We start from the raw sequence: 20,400 nt of genomic DNA on the forward strand, positions 1-20,400 counted from the left end.
ACCAGGAAACATTCAAATACAGTATTAAAATGCACTATAAGCCTCACTTGTGCTTTCTAGCCACCTGTGCAAACCCTGCCACCCAAGCAGTAGTTTTAGAAAAAAATTAGAAGGCATGTTTAGCGACAACGTATCAGTAATAGGATATTCCCTATTTTTTTCCTTTTTTTTTTGGTGGGGGTGTTAATTTTGATGCCATTTAAATGCACAGAAAAAGAAGAATGGCACAAGGAAATTCCCTGTACCCTATGGTACATTCATCAATTGTTTACATTTTGCCACCTTTGCTGTATCATTCTCTCTCTCTATATATATATTTGTAAAATTTTTGAACCATTGACTTCAGCATCCACTGATGATTTTCGAACACCAACATTCCTTTGATATTTGTTAATTGCTGTTCTACTGTGAGGAAGAGATTTCTCTTCCCCATGTATGTATTTGTAACAAACTGTTCTTATTCAGTGAATTATTAGTCACTACCATTATTTCTCTTGACGCTCAAATTGTCCTAGATTTGGTCAGTGGGAGCTCCTTCAAGCTGACTTTTGTGTCCCTTTGACATGCCCCCATCATTTTTTTTAAGCATTTCCTTGCTTTCTGGCATTACAAGATGCTTCAGACTCAAATTATTCTTTTTTAACCCCAGTTGAGAAAGTGTTCATTGGTACTAGAGTGTAATTGTTTCCAGTACCTTTCAGTGTACAGAGCTAGGAAATACATATATGTATTTTAATCCATGTATACACACAGTACTATACTTGTGTATTTTTCTATAGGTATATATACTTTAAAAACATAAATTCATTACTAATACCCTCCATTTCAACCCAACAACACAAGATTCATTCTAGTTTTCTTACTTTCCATATTTGTAAACCTCTTCAGCAACAGAAAGAAACCTAGTGCCCATTATCCACAATAAATTTACTTAATTGTCTAATCTCATAATACACATTAACTCCAGAATTGCTAACCCATAAGACTGTGAAAAACAAGTCTACCAACTAGTTTCATACTTTCTTACAGTTTCTTTGGTCTTAAGGTTCATGGTGGTCTGTAGTCAAATTATCATGTTTATCAGGCCTACCAAAGCTTAAATATTTGATGCAGTTCCTTGCATCTTTAATCTGATGGTAGTCAAAATACTGTGTTCAAAATTACTTGGTAAACAAGTTTCTACCATACAGCACAGAGAACTATATTCAATATCTTATAGTAACGTATAATGGAAAAGAATATGAAAAGGAATATATGTATGTATTGTATGACTAAAACATAATGCTGTACACCAGAAATTGATGTAACATTGTAAACTAATACACTTCAATAAAAAAATTTTTTTTTAATTTCTTGGGTTAGTTCTTCCTCTTCCCAACTCCCAACCATAAGGCTGTGTAATTCATTTGAAATATGGTTAGGTTCCTTTGTTTCTGATTGCATTCCATTTTGCCCTCCCCTCACCCCCTTGTCGAGGTAACTAATCTACTTAATTTCTGGTTTATACTTTCTTTCTTTCCACACAAATGAGCACATATGAAGGGGAGCAGAAATGCCACCCTAACATGTGCCACTTTGGTATGTGGCTTATTTTAAGCTGAAGACCCAGCACATTCAAAAAAAACCTTTACCTCTCCTGTAACTGCTTAAAAGAATTTAGATAGGTGGTCTGTCCCAGAAAGAGAGCTATTACCAGAGATAATTTTTTATCTGAGAGACTTACCTGCATGGCAGGGCAAACATCTGCTCTTCTTGTCATCCTGTGAATTGCCCTCCTCTTTGAAGCCTCAATCCCATTCCTTAGCTCATGATAGCATATAAGCTTCAATTGCCCAACCTCCTCTGGGTCTCATATTTTTATGGGTATCCTGTACATATGAAATTAGTTTTTCTCCTGTTAATCTGTCTTATGTCAATTTATTAAACCAGCAAAGAACCTAGAAGGGTAGCAAGCAATTTTTCCCACCCTGACACATACATGTATATTGTTTTATTTATCCTCCATGAAGGGTAGCATACTGTAACTACTCTTTTGCACTTTGTATTTTTCATTTACTAATATAATATCTTCTCTCTCATTTTCTGTCGCAGGTACCTAGTATCCCATTTTGTAAATGCATCATAATTTAACCACTCTCCTATGCTTGACCATGTAGGTGGTTCTCAATACTTTGCAATTATAAACAATGCCAAAAAGAATAACCTTGTACATAAATGTATTTTTTTTAATTGTCTGAGGTGTATCTTCAGGGTAAATTCATAGAACTGGGATTGCTGCATCAAAAAGTGAGTATCTAGTTTTAGTAGGTATTCCAATTTCCTCCCAAAAGGGCTTATCCAGTTTCATTCCCACTATCCTGGTGTTTGAGTGTCTGTTTCCACACAGCCTAGCCAGTAGCCTGTGTTGTTGTATTTTCAAATTTTCTCCAATCTCAGAGGAAAGAAATGGTATCTCATTGTGGGTTTTTTTTTCCTTTCATTTTCTTTTAAAATTTTTTTTATTTCATTTTTTTTTAATTTTTGGGAGGAGGAAGTAATTAGGTTTATTATTTTTTTAATGGAGGTATTGGGGATTGAACCCAGGACCTTGCACATACTAAGCATGTGCTGTATCACTGAGCTATAATCCTCCCCAGCCCCCTCATTTTCATGAGAGTAAATGATTTCCCTGCTGTGGGAAAATGTTTTCAGCGGCGGCTCTATTTTTCCTTTTTAATTTAATGAGCTATATTGAGCTATTTTCTCTCTCTGTCCTTCTCTCTTTATATGTGTGTGTGTGTGTGTGTGTGTGTGTGTGTACATATATACCTATTATACGTCTATTTTAAGGGGCAATTCAATGAGTTTTGACAAATGTATACAATCTTGTAACTACCACCACAATCAACATACAAAACATTTCCATCACCCCCAAAAGGTCCCTATGTGCCTGATCTCAACCCCCAACTCCATCTCAAGCAACCACTGATTGGATTTCTGTCACTGTAGATTACATTTGTCTTTTGCAGTGAAATTATGCTGTTCGTATAGTTAAGGCCATTTTAATATCATTTTTAAATCTGTGAATTGTCTGTTCACATCTTTTGCCCATTTTTTTCTAGTGGCTTTTTGGATTTTTCCCCTTAATTTTCAAGAGTTCTTTGTATACTGGGGCTATTAACACTATACTGAAATATGTATTGCATATATTTTCTCCTAGTCTGTCAGTTGTCTTTTGACCATGTTTATGATCCTAGGAGCTAGGAAATCAATGTATGCATGCTAACCCATGTTACACACATATATATAATTATTTCTGTATCTATTAATCTCTCTATATTTTAAGATATACATGAATTCATACTGATATTCCAGTACCATAGGGTTCATTCTAACTTTCTCTTCTTGTTTATCTGTAGTCTTCCACTCCAACAGTGAGAAACCTGGCTCCAACCATCCACCACCCACTTATTTAATTGTTCAGTTGCAGTATACATGTATAGTAATATCAGAATTGTTAACCTGTAAGGGGGGAGGGTATAGCTCAGTAAAAGAGCACATGCTTAGCATGCACAAGGTCCTGGGTTCAATCCTCAGTACCTCCTCTAAAACTAATTAAATAAATAAACCTAATTACCTCCCCCACCCAGAACAAAAAGCAAAAACAAATACATATATATGTGTGTGTGTGTGTGTGTGTGTGTGTGTGTGTAAAATTTTTTTTTTAAAAAGTATTGTTAACCTGTTAACCCTGTGGGAAATAACTTTACCAAAGTTAAGTGCTTTTCTATGGTTCCTTTTGTCTTTAGCTTTGGAGTTTCCAGTCAAAATACCATTTTCCAAGGTTACTTAGGTCAGCATATCTTCTCCTCATCCTCTCCAGTGATGTTATGTCATACATTTGTAATACAGTTAGATTATGTTGTCACAGTCTCCATTCCATGCTGGGATTCCCTAATGTCCTGGTTGATTTTTAAAAATTTTTCATACATTAAGAGGCTTTTTTTTTTTTTTTTGGTATGCTGTAATGATCGACAGGTTTTGACAAATGCATTTTAAAGTTTCCCTGGCATGGTTTTTTTTTTCACATTTCTTGTTAGGTTCCTTCTTATGGTATATTATCTCTTTTTGCCATTGTAAATGAGGTTTTCTCTAACGAGTTATTTGTATATATGAAGGCCATTGATTTATCTATGTTAGTTTTATATCCTTCCACTTTGCTGAATACTTTTATTGTTAAAATTAGTTTTATCATTGATTCCCTAAGGTTTGCCAGGTACAAAATCATATCATCTGAAAATAGAGATATCTTTATTTCTTCTTTTCCATTTTGTGTGCCTCTAATCGGTTTCTCTTGTCTAGCTACCACTTTCCACTAACAGGAACCAGGGCTCCTTGTTGAAATGGCTGATTCCAGGGCTGGGGCAGGAAATATACAAGATGAGCCTAGAGCATCTTGTTTTACCATCCACTGAATAAATTTGAATTTAAAAAGAATCCATGACTCCAAACTGATCTAAATAAATAAACGGAGGAAGGGAAAACTCTTCCTTACAAAGGAACACCAACTAATAAATGTAGAAGAAATGATGGAATTAGAAAAATCACTATTTGGCAACTACCACTGTAATACTTCTTTCAGGCAAGAATGGATGCTCAAAATAGTGGGTAAAACTGTGATGGGGAACACTATATTTACATAGTATCAAAGGATCTCCCCCATGAATTACCTGTTGATTATAATAGGGAAAAGGGTAACTTCGCAGTGGCAAAACTTGGACACCACCTTAATCAAGTGGACAATATTAACATCACCAATATGGGGACAAACTGATATTTCATGACTCCTGCTGTGATGCATCAAGAAAGACACTCCATCATTTCTGTAGTATTTCTGCCAAAAATTCATAACCTGAATCTAATCCTGAGAAAATAACAGAGAAATCCCAACTGAGGGACATTCTACAAAATAACAGGTTTGGGGAAGAGGGTATAGCTCAATGGTAGAGTGCGTTCCTAGCATGCAAGAGGTCCTTGATTTAATCCCCAGTACCTCCATTGAAAACAAACAAACAAACAAACCTGATTACCTACCTCCCTACCAAAAAAAAATAAAATAACAGGTTTGTACTCTTCAAAAACGTCAAGGTCATTAAAGAAGAGAGAGAGACCTAAAGATCATCATTCTAAGTGAAGTAAGCCAGAAAGAGAAAGAAAAATTCCATATGATATCACTCATATGTGGACTATAAAAAAAGAAAAAAGGAGGACACTAATGAGCTCATCTACAAAACAGAGACAGACTCACAGACATAATAAACAATTTTATGGTTACCAGGGGAAAGAGGGTGGGAAGGGATACATTTGGGAGTTTGAGATTTGCAAATGCTAGCCACTATATATAAAAATAGATTTAAAAAACAAATTTCTTCTGTATAGCACAGGGAACTCTAGTCAATATCTTGTAATAACCTTTGATGAAAAGGAATACGAAAATGAATATATGTACATATACGCATGACTGGGACATTGTGCTGTTTACCAGAAATTGACACACTGTAACTGATTATACTTCAATTAAAAAAAAAAGGAAAACTGAGGAAGTGATCTAGATTTAATGAGACTAAAAGCAACATGTGATCCTAGATTGAATCCTGTACCACAAAAAATGATATTTATTCTACTATAAAAGACATCAGTGTGGCAATTGGAATACTTTGAATAACTTCTGTAAAATAGATAATTGGATTGTATCAGGATTAATTTCCTGATTTTGATAATGATGCTGTGGTTGTATGAGGGAATGTCTTTCTCTTCTATGTCTTTGTACAGGAAGTAGTTAATACAGTAGGCCTGAGAAAGACCTGATTGCATGGCTGACCTTTGACTGGCATGTGGAAACGTAACTGGTAAATAATTCCCTACACTGATATAAAACCTTTCTACATAATAAGACTAGTTCACTGTGCCAAACTGTTTGTACAAAGCAGTGTGATTTATGCTGAGCACCTGTATTCCCTCAGGGAGTCTGGAATTTTGGAACATGCAAGGTAGAGGGTGGCACCTGCGCCCAGTGAAAACCTTGGGCACTTGAGTCTGTAATGAGCTTCACTGAAAGACAACACATCACATGTATTATATCAACTCATTGTTGGAGGAATTATATGTGTCCTCTGTGACTCCACTGGGAGAAGACTCTTGGAAGCTTGTGCCTGGTTTCCTCTGGACTTTGGCCCATGTGCCTTTTCCCTTTGCTCAAGGGAGGTAGAGAGCATAAGGAAGGCTGCGCAAGGATTTCTTTAGATTCCACTAGCGTTTTTTTTTTTTTTATCGATCCCATCATGTATCTATCCTTTCATTGTAAAAAATCTTAGCCATGAGTACAACTATATGTTGAAATCTGTGAATCCTTCTACTGAATCACCAAAGCTGGGGATGGTGTTGGGGGCCCCTGATACAAATACACACACACACACACTGAGAGGGAAGAAACAACAGAGGGGGAGAGAGAGAGAAAGAAAGAGAGAATAATAAAGAAAAGTGTGTAGGCCCCCGCCTGAAGGCTCTAGAGAATAAGCCATGGGCTGAACTGATAAACAAGCTGTGAGAAATGTCACACAGTTTGCTGGATAAGAGATGGCCTATTTAATGTATCCAGTATGGACGGCTGGATAGCCAATGACGGGTAAGATCCTCAGAGGAGGACAACCTAATACAAGCACAGCCAGCTGGATAAGAGATGGCCTACTTAATGAAGTTTTGTGACGAACTTTAAAACAATCTGTCCTTGATCATGTAACATCCTGTGCTTCCTGCAGGAGCCTGGGAACCTGGAGCCTGGGAACCTAAATAGCTTAAAATTATTAACATTGTTATAACTTAGATGATATTTGAGGCACCATGCATGTCCTAGATAAACCCTTTTACGAGAATCAATAAATAGAGTAGCCATCAGCTCTCTCCGCATACAGTGTGTATGTGTACGTGATATCGCGCCACCAACAAAGTGGCAAAATGTTAACATTGGGGCATCTGAATGAAGGGGATATAGGAATTACTTTGCAACTTGTCTATAAATCTGAAATTATTTCAAAATAAAAAGTAAAAAGTGGAAAATGAACCAAATGTGTACCCTAAGTGGGCTATTGCTCATTGCTAAAGGGATAGCTGATTCTAGGATCTCTCAGTAAACAAATGGGAAATACACACACACACACACACACACACACACACACACACACACACACACACACACACACACAGTTCTCTTTCTCTGTCTTATCTAAAACCATGAAATCATCTTGATACCTCAAATTTCAGTTCAACACTTCAGGGTGCTTCTTGTCTTCCTCCGTCCATATTTGTAACTTCCTTCTTTATTAGTAACTCCTTTAGTAAGTAACCTGGCTCTCATTATTCCTAATATATTTACTTATTTCCTCAAGCCTGGATTACACAAAAGCGATTTTCAGAAAACCTTGTTTCAGAATCCCAGAATTGTCAGCCCATACCTCTGCAAAAGCGAATCTACTTACTAGTGTTCCATATTTGTTTCCAGGCATTTTAAAGATAAAATTTACATATGGTAAAATTCACAAATCAAAATTCGTAGCATCCTGATAAATGATGAATATACTCAAGTAGCCCACACCCCTATCAAAATATACATCACCCCCAGAATGTTCCCTCCTACCCCTTCCCAGTAAATCCCCTCCACCATGGAAAAATCACTCTTCTGATTTTTCCTTTTTGGCATTTGGATATCCAATTGCTCCAACATCATTTGTTGAAAAGATTATTCATCCTGCACTGCCTTTGCACCTTTTTCAAAAATCAATTGACTATATATGTGTGGGCCTATTTCTGGAGTTTCTATTCTCTTTCATTGACATATTTGGCTTTTCCCCCCTAGTTTTATTGAGATATAACTGATATACACCACTATATAAGTTTAAGGTGTACAGCATAATGATTTGACTTACCTATATTGTGAAGTTATTATCACAAGAAGTCTAGTTAACATCCATCCTCTCATGTAGATACAAAAGAAATTATTTTTACCCTGTGATGAGAACTCTTAATCTACTCTTTTAACAACATTCAAATATATCATACAGCAGTGTTAACTATAGTCATCATGTTGTAGGTTACATCCCTAGTACTTATTTATCTTATAACTGGAAGTTTGTACCTTTTGACCACCTTCATCCAATTCCCCCAGCTGCCCTCCCCCAATATGGCTGTCTTGATACCAACACCACAATGTCTTAATTATCATAGCTTTATAAGAAGTCTTGAAGTCAGAAAGTGCAAGTCATCCAAATTTGTTCTTGCTTTTTAAAGATGTTTTGGTTCTCTGCACTTCCATATGAGTTTTAGAATCTACTTGTCAATGCTACACACACACACACACACACACACACACACACACACACACACACAAAAGGAAGAAAAAAATCCTGCAGGGATTGTACTAAATCTATATAGCAATCTTAGGAGAACTGATATCTTAATAATACTGAGGGGGGAAGGTCTAGCTCAGTGGTAGAGCGCATGCTTAGTATACACAAGGTCCTGGGTTCAATCCCCAGCACCTCCAATAAAAAAAATAAAAAAATAAACCTAATTACCTCCCCTCTCCAAAAAAATAATAATACTGCCTTCTGATCCGTGAACATGTGTATCTCTCCATTTATTTAGATTTTTAATTTTTCTCAGCAAAGTTTTGTACTTAGCATACAGGTCTTGCACATGTACTTCCATTTTTTGACACTATTATGAATGGTATTTTAAAATTTCAATTTTCTATGGGCCATTGCTAGTATATAGAAATACAATTAAATGCAGTATATTGATCTTGTATTCTACAATCTTGCTAAAGTCACTTATTAGTTCTAGTAGCTTTTTTTGTAGATTCCATATGATTTTCTACACAGATGATCATGTCACCTCTGAATAATGACAGCTTCATTTCTTCCTTTCCAATCTTCATGCCTTTTATTTATTTCCTGCCTTATTGCACTGGCTAGAACCAGTTACAATGTTGAATTGAAGTTATGAGAGTAAACATCCTTGCTTTGTTCCTGATCTTAGGGGGAAACGCATTCCAGTTTTCACTATTAAGTTTGATGTTACTGTAAGTTTTTTTATAAATGCTCTTTATCATGTTGAGGAGATGTTATATTTTATTTCTCATTTTCTGAGAGCTTCTTTAAATCAGGACTGGATGGTGGACTTTGTCAAATGTTTTTTCTGCATCTTTGTGGTAATCACATGTTTTTTCTTCCATGGAGTAAATTCAATTTTGTTTTGATGAATTATCTTTTTGTATATATAGTTGGATTAGATTTACTAAAATGTTGTTGAAAACTTTTGCATCACTGTTTGTGAAAAATAGTTCCATATTTGTTTTCTTACATAACATTCTTTGATTTAGTATCAGAGTAATGCTAGTATCATAGAATGAGTTGGGAAATATCACCTCCTTTTAATCTTCTGGGAGAGTTTGTGTAGAATTGTTATTATTTCTTAAGTATTTGGTAGAACTCCCCAAGGAAGCCTTCTGGGCCTGGAATTTCCCTTGTGTGAAGACATTTTATTACAGATTCAATTTATTTAATACATACAGGGTTACTTAAGTTATCTATTTCTTCCTGAGTGGGAACTGGTATTTTGTGTCATTCAAGGAAATTTTTTCCAGAATTATTGACATAAATATGTTCATAATATTCTATTATTCTCTTTTTAAAATTGTGGTCAAATATGCATAACATAAAAGTTACCATTTTAACCATTTTAAGTGTACAATTCAGTAGCACTAAATATATACACAACATTATGTAACCATCACCACTGTGTATTTCCAGAACTTTTTCATCATCCCAAACAGAAACTTTGTGCCTATTAAGCAATAACTCCCCACCCTCCCCCAACCCCCAAGCCCTGGTAACCTCTATTCTACTTTCTGTCTCCAGGAACTTGCCTCTTCTAGATACCTCAAAAAAATAGAATCATACAATATTTGTCCTTTTATGTCTGGCTTATTTTACTTAGTGTCCTCAAGGTTTGTCCATGTTCCAGCATGTGTCAGAATTTCATTCTTTTCTATGGTTGAATAATAATCCATCATATCTATATATCACATTTTGTTTATTCATTCATCTGTTGATGAACACTTGGGTTGTTCCCACCTTTTAGCTATTTTGAATAATGCTGCTATGAATGTTGCTATACAAATATTCCCTATCATCCTTTCAATATACGTAGAACTTCTGGTGATGTCACCTTTCTCACTCCTGATACTGGCCATTCATATCTTCTCTCTTTCTTTCCTGATCAATCTGGCTAGAAGTTTATCAATTTTACTGATCTTCTCAGTAACATTTCATTAATTTTCTTCATTGTTTTTCTATCTTTTATGTCATTGACTTCCACTCTTGTCTTTATTTAGTTATTTATTTGCTAATTTTTCTCTTTTTTTCTAGTTCCTTAAGGTGAAAGCTGGGGTAACTGATTTTAGACCTTTCTTCTTTAATATAGGTATTTTTTTATAAAATAAGTTTCCCTCTTAAGTATTATTTAGCTGTATTGCATACATTCTGATATATTATGTTTTCATTTATTCAGTTCATTTAAAAATTTCCCCTTAAAATTCACTTTATAACTTCTCTTTTGATTTCTTCTTTGACTCATGGGTTATTTAGAAATGTATTATTTAGTTTCCAAATATTTGGGGGTTTTGCAGATCTACTTTTCTTATTGGTTTCTAATTTAAATCCATTTTGGTCAGAGAACGTAGTATGACTTGAATCCTTTTAAAATTCTTAAAACTTGTTTTATGGTCCATAATATGGTCTATCTTGGTAAATATTCTATATGCACCTGAAAAGAATGTGTATTCTGCATTTGCTGAGTGGAATCTTCTATAAATGTCAGTTGGGTCAAGTTGGTTCATAGTTCTGGTCCAGTCTCTTACATCATTACTGATTTTCTGTTTACTTGATTTTCTGTCTGATTGTTCTATCAATTACTGAGAGAGGGGCACTGAGATCTCTGACTTTACTCATGGATTTGTCTACTTCTGGCAATCCTATCAGTTTCTGCTTCATTTATTTTGAATTTGTTATTAGATTTTTGACATAGTTGGGTTTAAATCTACCATCTTACTATTTGTTTTCTAATCGTCCTATCTGTTCTGTTTCCCCCTTTTCTCTTTTTTGGTCCTCTTTTGGATTTATTGAGTACTTTCTATGATACCATTTTATCTCCTTTGATTTATTATAACTCTTATTTTAGTCTTATTTTAGTAGTTATTTAGAAGTTATTTTAGTAGTTGTTTTAGGGTTTAACCTACTTTTTGCTTGTTCAGTTGTTTGTTGGGTAGGGTAAAGTAATTAGGTTTTATTTCTTTATTTTCAGAGGAGGTTCTGGGGATTGAACCCAGGACCTCCTGCATGCTAAGCATGCGCTCTACCACATGAGCTATACCCTCCCCCTAGGTTTAACTTATTTTTAACTTATTATTCATCTTTAACTTTTTTTACAGTCTACTGTCCAATGATAGTGTACTATTTCATGTATAGTGTAAGAAACTTACAATGGTATATTTCCATTTCCCCCTTCCCAATACTTGCGTTATTTCTGGCCATACATTTTACTTCTAAATGCGTTATAAACCTCACAGTACAGTGTCCTCTCTTTCTCTCTTCAAACGGTATGTTGCCTTTTTAAAGATGTTTAAATAATAAGAAAAAAGACTTTATGTTTACCCATGTAGTTATAAATTCTGGTGCTCATCATTCTTTTGTCTAGATCTAGGTTTCCATCTGCTATCATTTTTCCTTCTGCATGAAGCCCTTCTTTTAACATTTCTTTTATTGCAGGTCTGCTGGTGATGAACTCCTTCAATATTTTTCTTTTTTCCTTCCATATTTAGATAGCTTTAATTTTGAATTCTTTGTCAGCAGAACTAAATGCTATAATCTTTAAAATTTTTGTTTTCATTTTTCAGTTTTTCTTTTTCTAACGCATTATTGAGATGTACTTCACATCCCATACAATTCACCTATTTAAAGTGTATGATTCTTGGATTGGGATGTTTGTTTTTTGTTACTAAGTTGTATGAGCTGTTTATATATTCTGGAAATTAAGCCTTTATCAATTGCATCATTTGGAAATATTTTCTCCCATTCTGTAGGTTGTCATTTTGTTTTGCTTATAGTTTCCTTTGCTCTGCAAAAGCTTATGAGTTTAATTAGGTCTCATTTGTTTATTTTTGTTCTTATTTCCATTGCCTGTGTAGACTGCTCTAGGAGAACATTGCTAAGATTTATGTTAGAGAATGTTTTGCCTATGTTTTCTTCTAGGAGATTTATTGTGTTTTGTCTTATATTTAAGTCTTTAAGCCAACCCAGTCCAAAAATGGGCAGAAGACCTAAACAAACATTTCTCCAGTGAAGACATACAAATGGCCAATAGACATATGAAAAAATGCTCAATATCACTAATTATCAGAGAAATGCAAATCAAAACAACAATGAGGTATCACCTCACACCAATCAGAATGGCCATCATTTAAAAGTCCCTGAACGATAAATGCTGGAGAGGGTATGGAGAAAAGGGAACCCTCCTACACTGCTGGTGGGAATATAGTTCAATGCAGCCATTATGGAAAACAGTATGGAGATTCCTCAAAAACAGACTTACCATATGATCCAGCAATCCCACTTCTGGGTTTATATCCAGAGGGAACTCTAATGCAAAAATATAAATGCACCCCAATGTTCATAGCAGCACTATATACAATAACCAAGAAAGAGAACCAACCTAAATGTCCATCAACAGATGACTGCATAAAGAAGTTGTGGTATATTTATACGATGGAATACTATTCTGCTATAACAAGAATAAAACAATGCCATTTGCAGCAACATGGATGGACCTAGAGACTGTCATTCTAAGTGAAGGAAGCCAGAAAGACATAGAAAAATACCATATGATATCACGCATATGTGGAATCAAAAAAAAAAAAAAAAAGGACACTACGAACTCATCTACAAAACAGAAACAGACTTAGTAAACAATCTTATGGTTACCAGGGAAAGGGGATGGGAGGGGATAAATCTGAGAGTCTGAGATTTACAAATTTAGCCACCACATATAAAAATGGATTTAAAAAAGTTTCTTTTGTATAGCACAGAAAACTATGTTCAATGTGTTGTAATAACTTTTAATGTAAAAAATATGAAATCAAATATATTTTTGTATATGCATTACTGGGACATTGTGCTGTACACCAGAGACTGACACATTGTAATTGATTGTACTTCAATAAAAAAATCTTTTTTTAATACATAAAGTGTATGATTCAATTTCTTTTTTAATTTATTCAGAGTTGTAGAACCATCACCACAATTTTAGGATATTTTTATCATCCCCAAAAGAAACTCTGTACCCATTAGCAGTCAATCCCCATTTCCGTTCAACTCTAGGCAACCATTAATCTACTTTCTATTTCTATAGGCTTGCCTATTTTGGACACATCATGTAAATGGAATCACACAACATGTGGTCTTTTATAACTAGCTTCACTTACTTGGCATATTTTCAAGGTTTATGTTGTAGCATCTATCAGTACGCCATTCTTTTTTTATTGCTGAACAGTGTTCCGTTACATAGCTATACCACTTTTATTTCTACATTCATCAATTGATGGACATTTGGATTGTTTCCAATTTTTGGTTATCATAAATAATAATGTTAAAGTCTTTTTTTCCCCTCTGTGTTTCATTTTGGATAGTTCCTATCATTACATCTTCAAATTCACTAGTCTCTTCTTTTAGAATGTCTAATCTGCCATCAATCCCATCCAGTGTACTTTATAAACAGATGTTGTTTTCAATTCTAGAAGTTCAATTTGGGTCATTTATATATGCTCCATGTTTCTACTTAACACATCTAATCTTTCCTCTAGCTTCTTGAACATATGGAATTGAGTCACAATAACTTTTCCCAATAACTATTTTAATGTCTTTGTATAGTAATTCTCTCACCTGTGTCATTTCTGGGTCTGTTTCTATTAACTGAATTTTCTCTTCATTGTGCATTTATTTTCCTGCTTCTTTGCATACCTGGTAATTTTTTTTTTTTTTGGATGCCGGACATTGTAACTCTTACCTTGTTGGGTACTGGATATTTCTGTATTCCTCTAACTATTCTTGAATTTTGTATGGTGATGTGATTAAGTTATTTGGAAACACTTTGTTACTTTCAGGTACTGCTGTTAAGCTTTGTTAGACAGGACCAGAACAGTGTTGAAACAAGGGTTAATTTTCCCCACTACTAAGGCAACATCCTTCTTAGTACTCTACCCACTGATTAATGAATTATGAGGTTTTCCTCTGTGGCTTTTGGTAAAAGGCATTATTTCCTGCCCTGTGTGAATTCCAGGTATTGTTCCCTTTAATCTTTTCATGTATTTTTCCCTGGCCTTGGGTAATTTCCTCACAAGCCTGTGCTGATTAACACTCACTCAACTGAATACCAATGGAAACCCTCTGAAGGTCTCTGGAGTCATCTCTCTGTGAATCCCTCTACACAATGATACTCTGCCCAGTTAACTCTAACTGCCTTGGTTTTCACCAGGCTCTCAGCTCTGTCTCCTCAACACAGGCAGATTTCTTATAGGTTTTGCCAAAGTTGGCCCTCTCCATCTCCTAGCAGTAAACTGGGCAGTCATAAGGCTCACCTTGTTTATTTCTCATCTCTCAGGAATCACTTTCCTTCATTGCCTGATGTCCAATGTATTAAGATTTGTTGTTTCATATATTTGGCCTAGATTTGTATTTATTTCAGGCAGGAAGGTAAATTTGGCCCCCATTACTCTATCTTAGTTGGAAGTCAAAATCTCATTATTGTTTTGTTAATCTTGTAATTCTATCCACTACTAAACCAGGGGTGTTAAAATCTCCAATCATGATTGTAGATTTGTGTATTTCTCACTTTGTTGCTGTTGGATTTGTGTCATGTATTTTGAAATTCTGTTATTAGGTGTCTTGCACATTTATGACATCATAGCTTCCTTATGAATTCACTCTTTTACCATTATAAAATGTCTCCCTTTATTTCTGGTGATACTCATGTCTTAAAGTGTATTTTATCTGTTATGAATATAGCCATTCCAGCTTTCCTGAGTGTAGTGTTTGCATGTTATACATTTTTCTACGCTTTAACTTTCAAACTATGTGTCCTTTTATCTAACGTGTTTCTCCTATAGATGGCATATAGTTGGGTCTACTGCCATGCCAAGCCATATTGGAGTCTGAGGCAGAAGGAAAACTGTGTTCCCCTACATATTTTTTAATTTTTAAATTGTTTGTTTTTTAATTGAAGTATAGTTGATTTACAAATTAATATAATTTTAATGGTTAAAAATTTTAATGGTTAAATTTGTTCCAGAACATTAAAATTGTTGAAAAACATTGACAAATTGAGAAGTAGATGTGTTAAAACTCACAACCTTTTAAGTTAAAATATTTTATTTATACTAAAAATAGAATATATGGCAGTTGGTCCTTGAACAAGGCAGGTTTGAACTGTGCGGGTCCACTTTTATGTGAATATTTTTCAATAGTAAATACTACAGTACTATATGGTTCATGGTTGGTTGAATCTGCAAATGCAGAGGAACTGTGGATACAGAGGGGCAACTATGAATTATAGACAGATTAACCCCTGTGTCGTTCAAAGGTCAATTGTATAATTTTGCTTTCTTTGCTTTAAGAGACACAGACTCACCAATAATATTTTCAAAATGTACTTCTTGGCTTATCTTGTTTTTAGTTGAGAGAATTGCCATGTTTGACAACTTCTCTTTACCAAGTGACAATCCAAAATAACTTTTTAATTAACCCCAGCTTACAGAAACTTCATTTGTAGGACTCCACTGATTGCTACTATTAAATTATTCTCAAGGCCATTTCCAGATTTGGATAAGAATTGCACTAAGCAAAACTGGTCAATCAGTTTTAGAAGATCCAAACAGAATGCTGCATTTATATTACAAATTATTGATGGTGCATGCTGCTTAAAACAATTTCAGATAAATTTCTGTAGGACTTAAATCAGAATATGTAAGAGCTAAGTCAATGGCTATACTTTTTGAAAATCAGATAGATTGCGAGAAAATAACTTATCTCTGGTTAAAAATCCAAAATCTGAAGGCACTTTCATTTTTTATACCACTGCCATTTTAAGTGTGAAATTGAAGTATCTATATTCTCTTTAATTTCTATTTGATATGCACTTTTCCCATAATAAGTGAAACTCTCAAGCAGTGATTCATATCATACATCTCCAATTTCTGTACTATCCTTTTTAATTTATTTTAAAATTTGATAAGTATATTCATATCTTGTGCTAAAGTTGTACATTCAGCAAAATTTCAAAATTACATTCTATCAAAATTACATTCTCTTATTTGTTGTAAGCAGAGGAATGGGTCTTCTATTAAGCATGCAGCTTTTTATATAGTCATGGTATTTTTACTGTAGAGCTTTTTAAAAAAAATTTTTAACTTATTATTGTATTATTTATTCTTTTTAATTTTTGGGGGGAGGTAAGTAGATTCACTTATTGTTTTAGAGGAGGCACTGGGGATTGAACCCAGGACTCTGTGCATGCTAAGCATGCACTCTACCACTTGAGCTATACCCTCCCCACTATTGAAGAACTTCATTAACTTTTCCTATTAGGTTCAAAATATCACCCTACACAGATAAGTTGCATACAAATGTATAGTCTACTTTCACCAAGATGATTCTCATTTCAGAATAGTGTATTTTGTCATTTCATATTATATATATATATTGAGAAAAATGCCATAACTGTATTTGATCTTGGTGCCTATAGGGTATCTGTACATGTTTTTAAAGTAGTTTTTAGAGCAGATATAAGAATATCCCACCTGTTAGTTGAATTCACAAATCATTTCACAATATATATGCATATCAAATAATCATGTTGTATGCCTTAAACTTACACGGTGTTATATGCCAATTATATCTCAATAAACATGGAAAAATTAAAATTAAAGAAAGAAACCTTATCATTTTTAGTAGCTGGAATATTGAGTTTTTATAGCAAAAACTGTAACTGCTCCCTATAATTTTGATTAATTTCTGCACATATTTTATTTTTTCTTGAACATTGCACCACTTGGCTTTTTAGATGCCATATTTGTCTAGAAATTTTTAAGTAGAAGATTAAAATATATTTATTTTTCACTAATACAATATTTAATTAGAGTAAATACACATAATATGTATTTAATTTATATTAAGATTCATATAAAGTATAATATTTAACAATAAAATAGGTGTGCAAAACAATTGTATCAAAAATACAAAAATCAATCATTACAAACAGCAGAAAACTTGGTACCAGACTTCCAGACACATTTGGTGAAAATAATTTTTAATAAAATAACTTAATAATAGTGAACTATTTATCACTGTTTTAAATGAATAAAGTATAAACATTTCTTAGTAAATTTTGTTTTCCTGATAAAAAATAGGTTGTTTAGAAAATGTTTGATATTTGATCAGATTTCACTTGTGAAAAGTCAAATATATTAATGAATAAAATTCTTATTAACTAAGTGCTCTTAATATTTAAAAAAAAACACACAAGCATGTATTTATAAGAAAATGAAACTTTTCTTTTTACCATGAAATACTGTACGCTGCAGCTATAAACAATGGAAAAAACTTGTCGACTTCCCTCAGGATGGAACAATGACCTTCGAAAGAAATTGCAAGTTAAAAAAAAAAAAAAGAAATTGCAAGTAAGAGACTTGTTTTTTTTTATGTCATTGAGCCTGCCAGCTTCCCCACAACTTGCATGATTCTCAGCATAGTGCAAATGCAGGGTAGAAACCTGTCATGATGTAAAATGTTGATATTTTGTGCATCATGGATTGTTTTACTTTTGTTTTGTTTTCAAAATCACATTAAAATATTATTCATCCCAATTCCTGCGTTTTTGTCATGCCTTTAAATTTCGCACCCAAAGCAAGTGCCTCACTTGCCTTACCCTAATCCTAGCTCTGGTTGGGTCCTGTATTATTTTTTTTTTTTTCTGGTCTTAAAATTCTTGCCTTTAAAAGCTTTTTTTTTTTTTTTTACTTTTTTTGGGGGGGTAATTGGGTTTATTTGTTTATTTATTTTTGGAGGAGGTACTGGAGATTGAACCTAGGACCTCATGCATGCTAAGGATGCATTCTACCACTTGAGCTATACAATCCCTTCTTAAAAGCTTTGCCTTTAATGGGAGTTTTTAGTCCATTTACGTACTATGGAACTATTGACATGGTCAGATTAAGTTCTTTCAGTTGTTACCTGTTTTCTATTTGTTCCTTCTGGGTTTTGGTCCTGTTCCTCCTTTCCCACCCTCTTTTGAGTTAACCAAATATATTTTAATATTCTATTATTATTCTTATTTTGGCTTTTCAGCTGTAACTGTTTTCATCGTTTTCTTCAGAGGTTGCGCTGGTGATTACAAAATGCATCCTTAGTGTATCACATGCAACTTAAAGTCAATATTGTACCATATCACATTAGATGGAAAAACCTTGCAAAAAGTATAGCTTCACTTCCCAAATCCTGTCCTTTGTGTTATTGTTACGTGTATTATATCTACATACATTCTAAATCCCACAATTCAGCTTGATCCTTCTGAGGCATGTTTTTAGGGTATTTTGGAGACCATCTATAGTAACCCTTACTCTAGGGCTCAAGCGGTCTGCTCTTAAGGTATGATCTCTCTGGGGTGTCTATTTCTCAGGGGGATACTGGGTGAAAGTTCCGCATTCAGGCTGGTCAAAATACCTATGTCTGCTAGAACTCTGCAAGCATCCATTCAGCTCATATAAGCCCAAGGCTGATCTCTGCTTGGCCTCGCAGTGTCTGCCTCTAAGCTTGCACAGCCTAGTATTTGGCCAAAGACCTAAAGCAACACCTATGGTGATTTCTGGAAGTCAGCCTCTACAAAGCTCCTTTTTTTTTTCTCCAGTACCACGCCTGCTAGACTCAAGTCCCCAGATCTGATCTCTCCCACCTAGCTCAGCTATATTGCTTTTCTCTTGTCTAGGCTCCACTTCCCTCCAAGGGGGTCCTGAAACTGACTGAGGCACAAAGTAGACAGAATCCAGGCTCATTGTATGCTCACCTTAAAGTTTGGTCCACTAATTTTAGCATTGAGAGGATCCAGTCTGCAGAAATTATTACTCTGGTATTCTAGTGGTAATTTTCTATTTCCCTCATTCCTTCAATATTTATTATTTAGAATTCTTTTTTTTCCCCAGATGGGCCTCAGTTTCCTTACTATTTGGAATTCTTATGCAAGGAAGATTTGTCCCGTCTCCATCATTTATTTATTTATCAAATCATATCACTGATTTATGTAAGTATGGAATCATAGATATTTAGTTTTTAGACTATAATACAATACTATCATTATTTTGTTGTTGCTCAAATTGTTCTAGCTTTGGCCGTTGGGATTTCTTTCAGGTTGGCTTCTGTATCTTTATGACATGCTCCTATCTTTTTAAATTTATTTATTTTATTTTAGATACTTCATCACTTTCCAGCATCATACAATGCTCCAGGGTCATCTTGTTTCCCTTCCCCGGCCTTAAAACCAGCCATTTCTCCAAGGATCTCTGGCTCCTTTTATTGGACCTTTCCTTTTTTTTTTAATTGTTGTTGTTGGGGGAGAGGTAATTAGGCTCATTTATTTATTTGTAGAGGAGGTACTGGGGATTGAACCCAGGACCTCATGCATGCGAAGCATGTCCTCTACCACTTGAGCTATACCCTCCCCCTTGGTTCCTTTTACTGGAGAATGGCATTTAGAAACCAAGATCCTGTGTACTAGACGTGCTTGTTGCTTCTGGAATAGCACAGTGCCTAGGCCTTTTCAATGGACAGACTGAGAAAGTGTCAGAGGAGTCCAAGGAGATATGACAACTCAACCCAATGTGGTAGGAAGCTTCTAAAGATATCCCCCCATGGTCCCTGCCTAGTGATATTCATGGTCTTATGTAATTCTCTGCCTTGAGTAACTTGATTCTAACCAACAGAAAGCCTCAATGGTGAGGAGAGGCCATCTCCATGATTAGATTACAAGAGATTATAACTTCTGTTTTGCTAGCAGACGCTCTCTATTGCTGGCTTTGAGGAAGAAAACTATGTGTGCTGTGAGCTGCCTCATGGAAGGAAAGGCACACATGGCCAGGACTGAAGGCACCTCCAGCTGACAGCCTGCAAGGAACTGGGGTCCTCAGTTCAACAGGCTGCAGAGAACTGAAGTCTGCCCCCAACCACGTGAGTGCAGAGCAGATTCTTCCCCAGTCCCACTTTCAGA

General features: G+C 34.8%; 1 non-coding gene across 1 annotated transcript; it reads right to left on the bottom strand.

Annotated features, from left to right (window-relative positions):
- Window positions 1-19,781: 19,781 nt before the first annotated feature.
- TRNAA-CGC lies at window positions 19,782-19,854 on the bottom strand. Its single transcript has one exon. It is a non-coding gene; the product is annotated as a tRNA-Ala (tRNA).
- Between the last annotated feature and the right edge of the window lie 546 nt (window positions 19,855-20,400).

Source organism: Camelus ferus, chromosome X, assembly GCF_009834535.1.
Source record: "Camelus ferus isolate YT-003-E chromosome X, BCGSAC_Cfer_1.0, whole genome shotgun sequence".
In the NCBI taxonomy this organism is placed as follows: Eukaryota; Metazoa; Chordata; class Mammalia; order Artiodactyla; family Camelidae; genus Camelus; species Camelus ferus.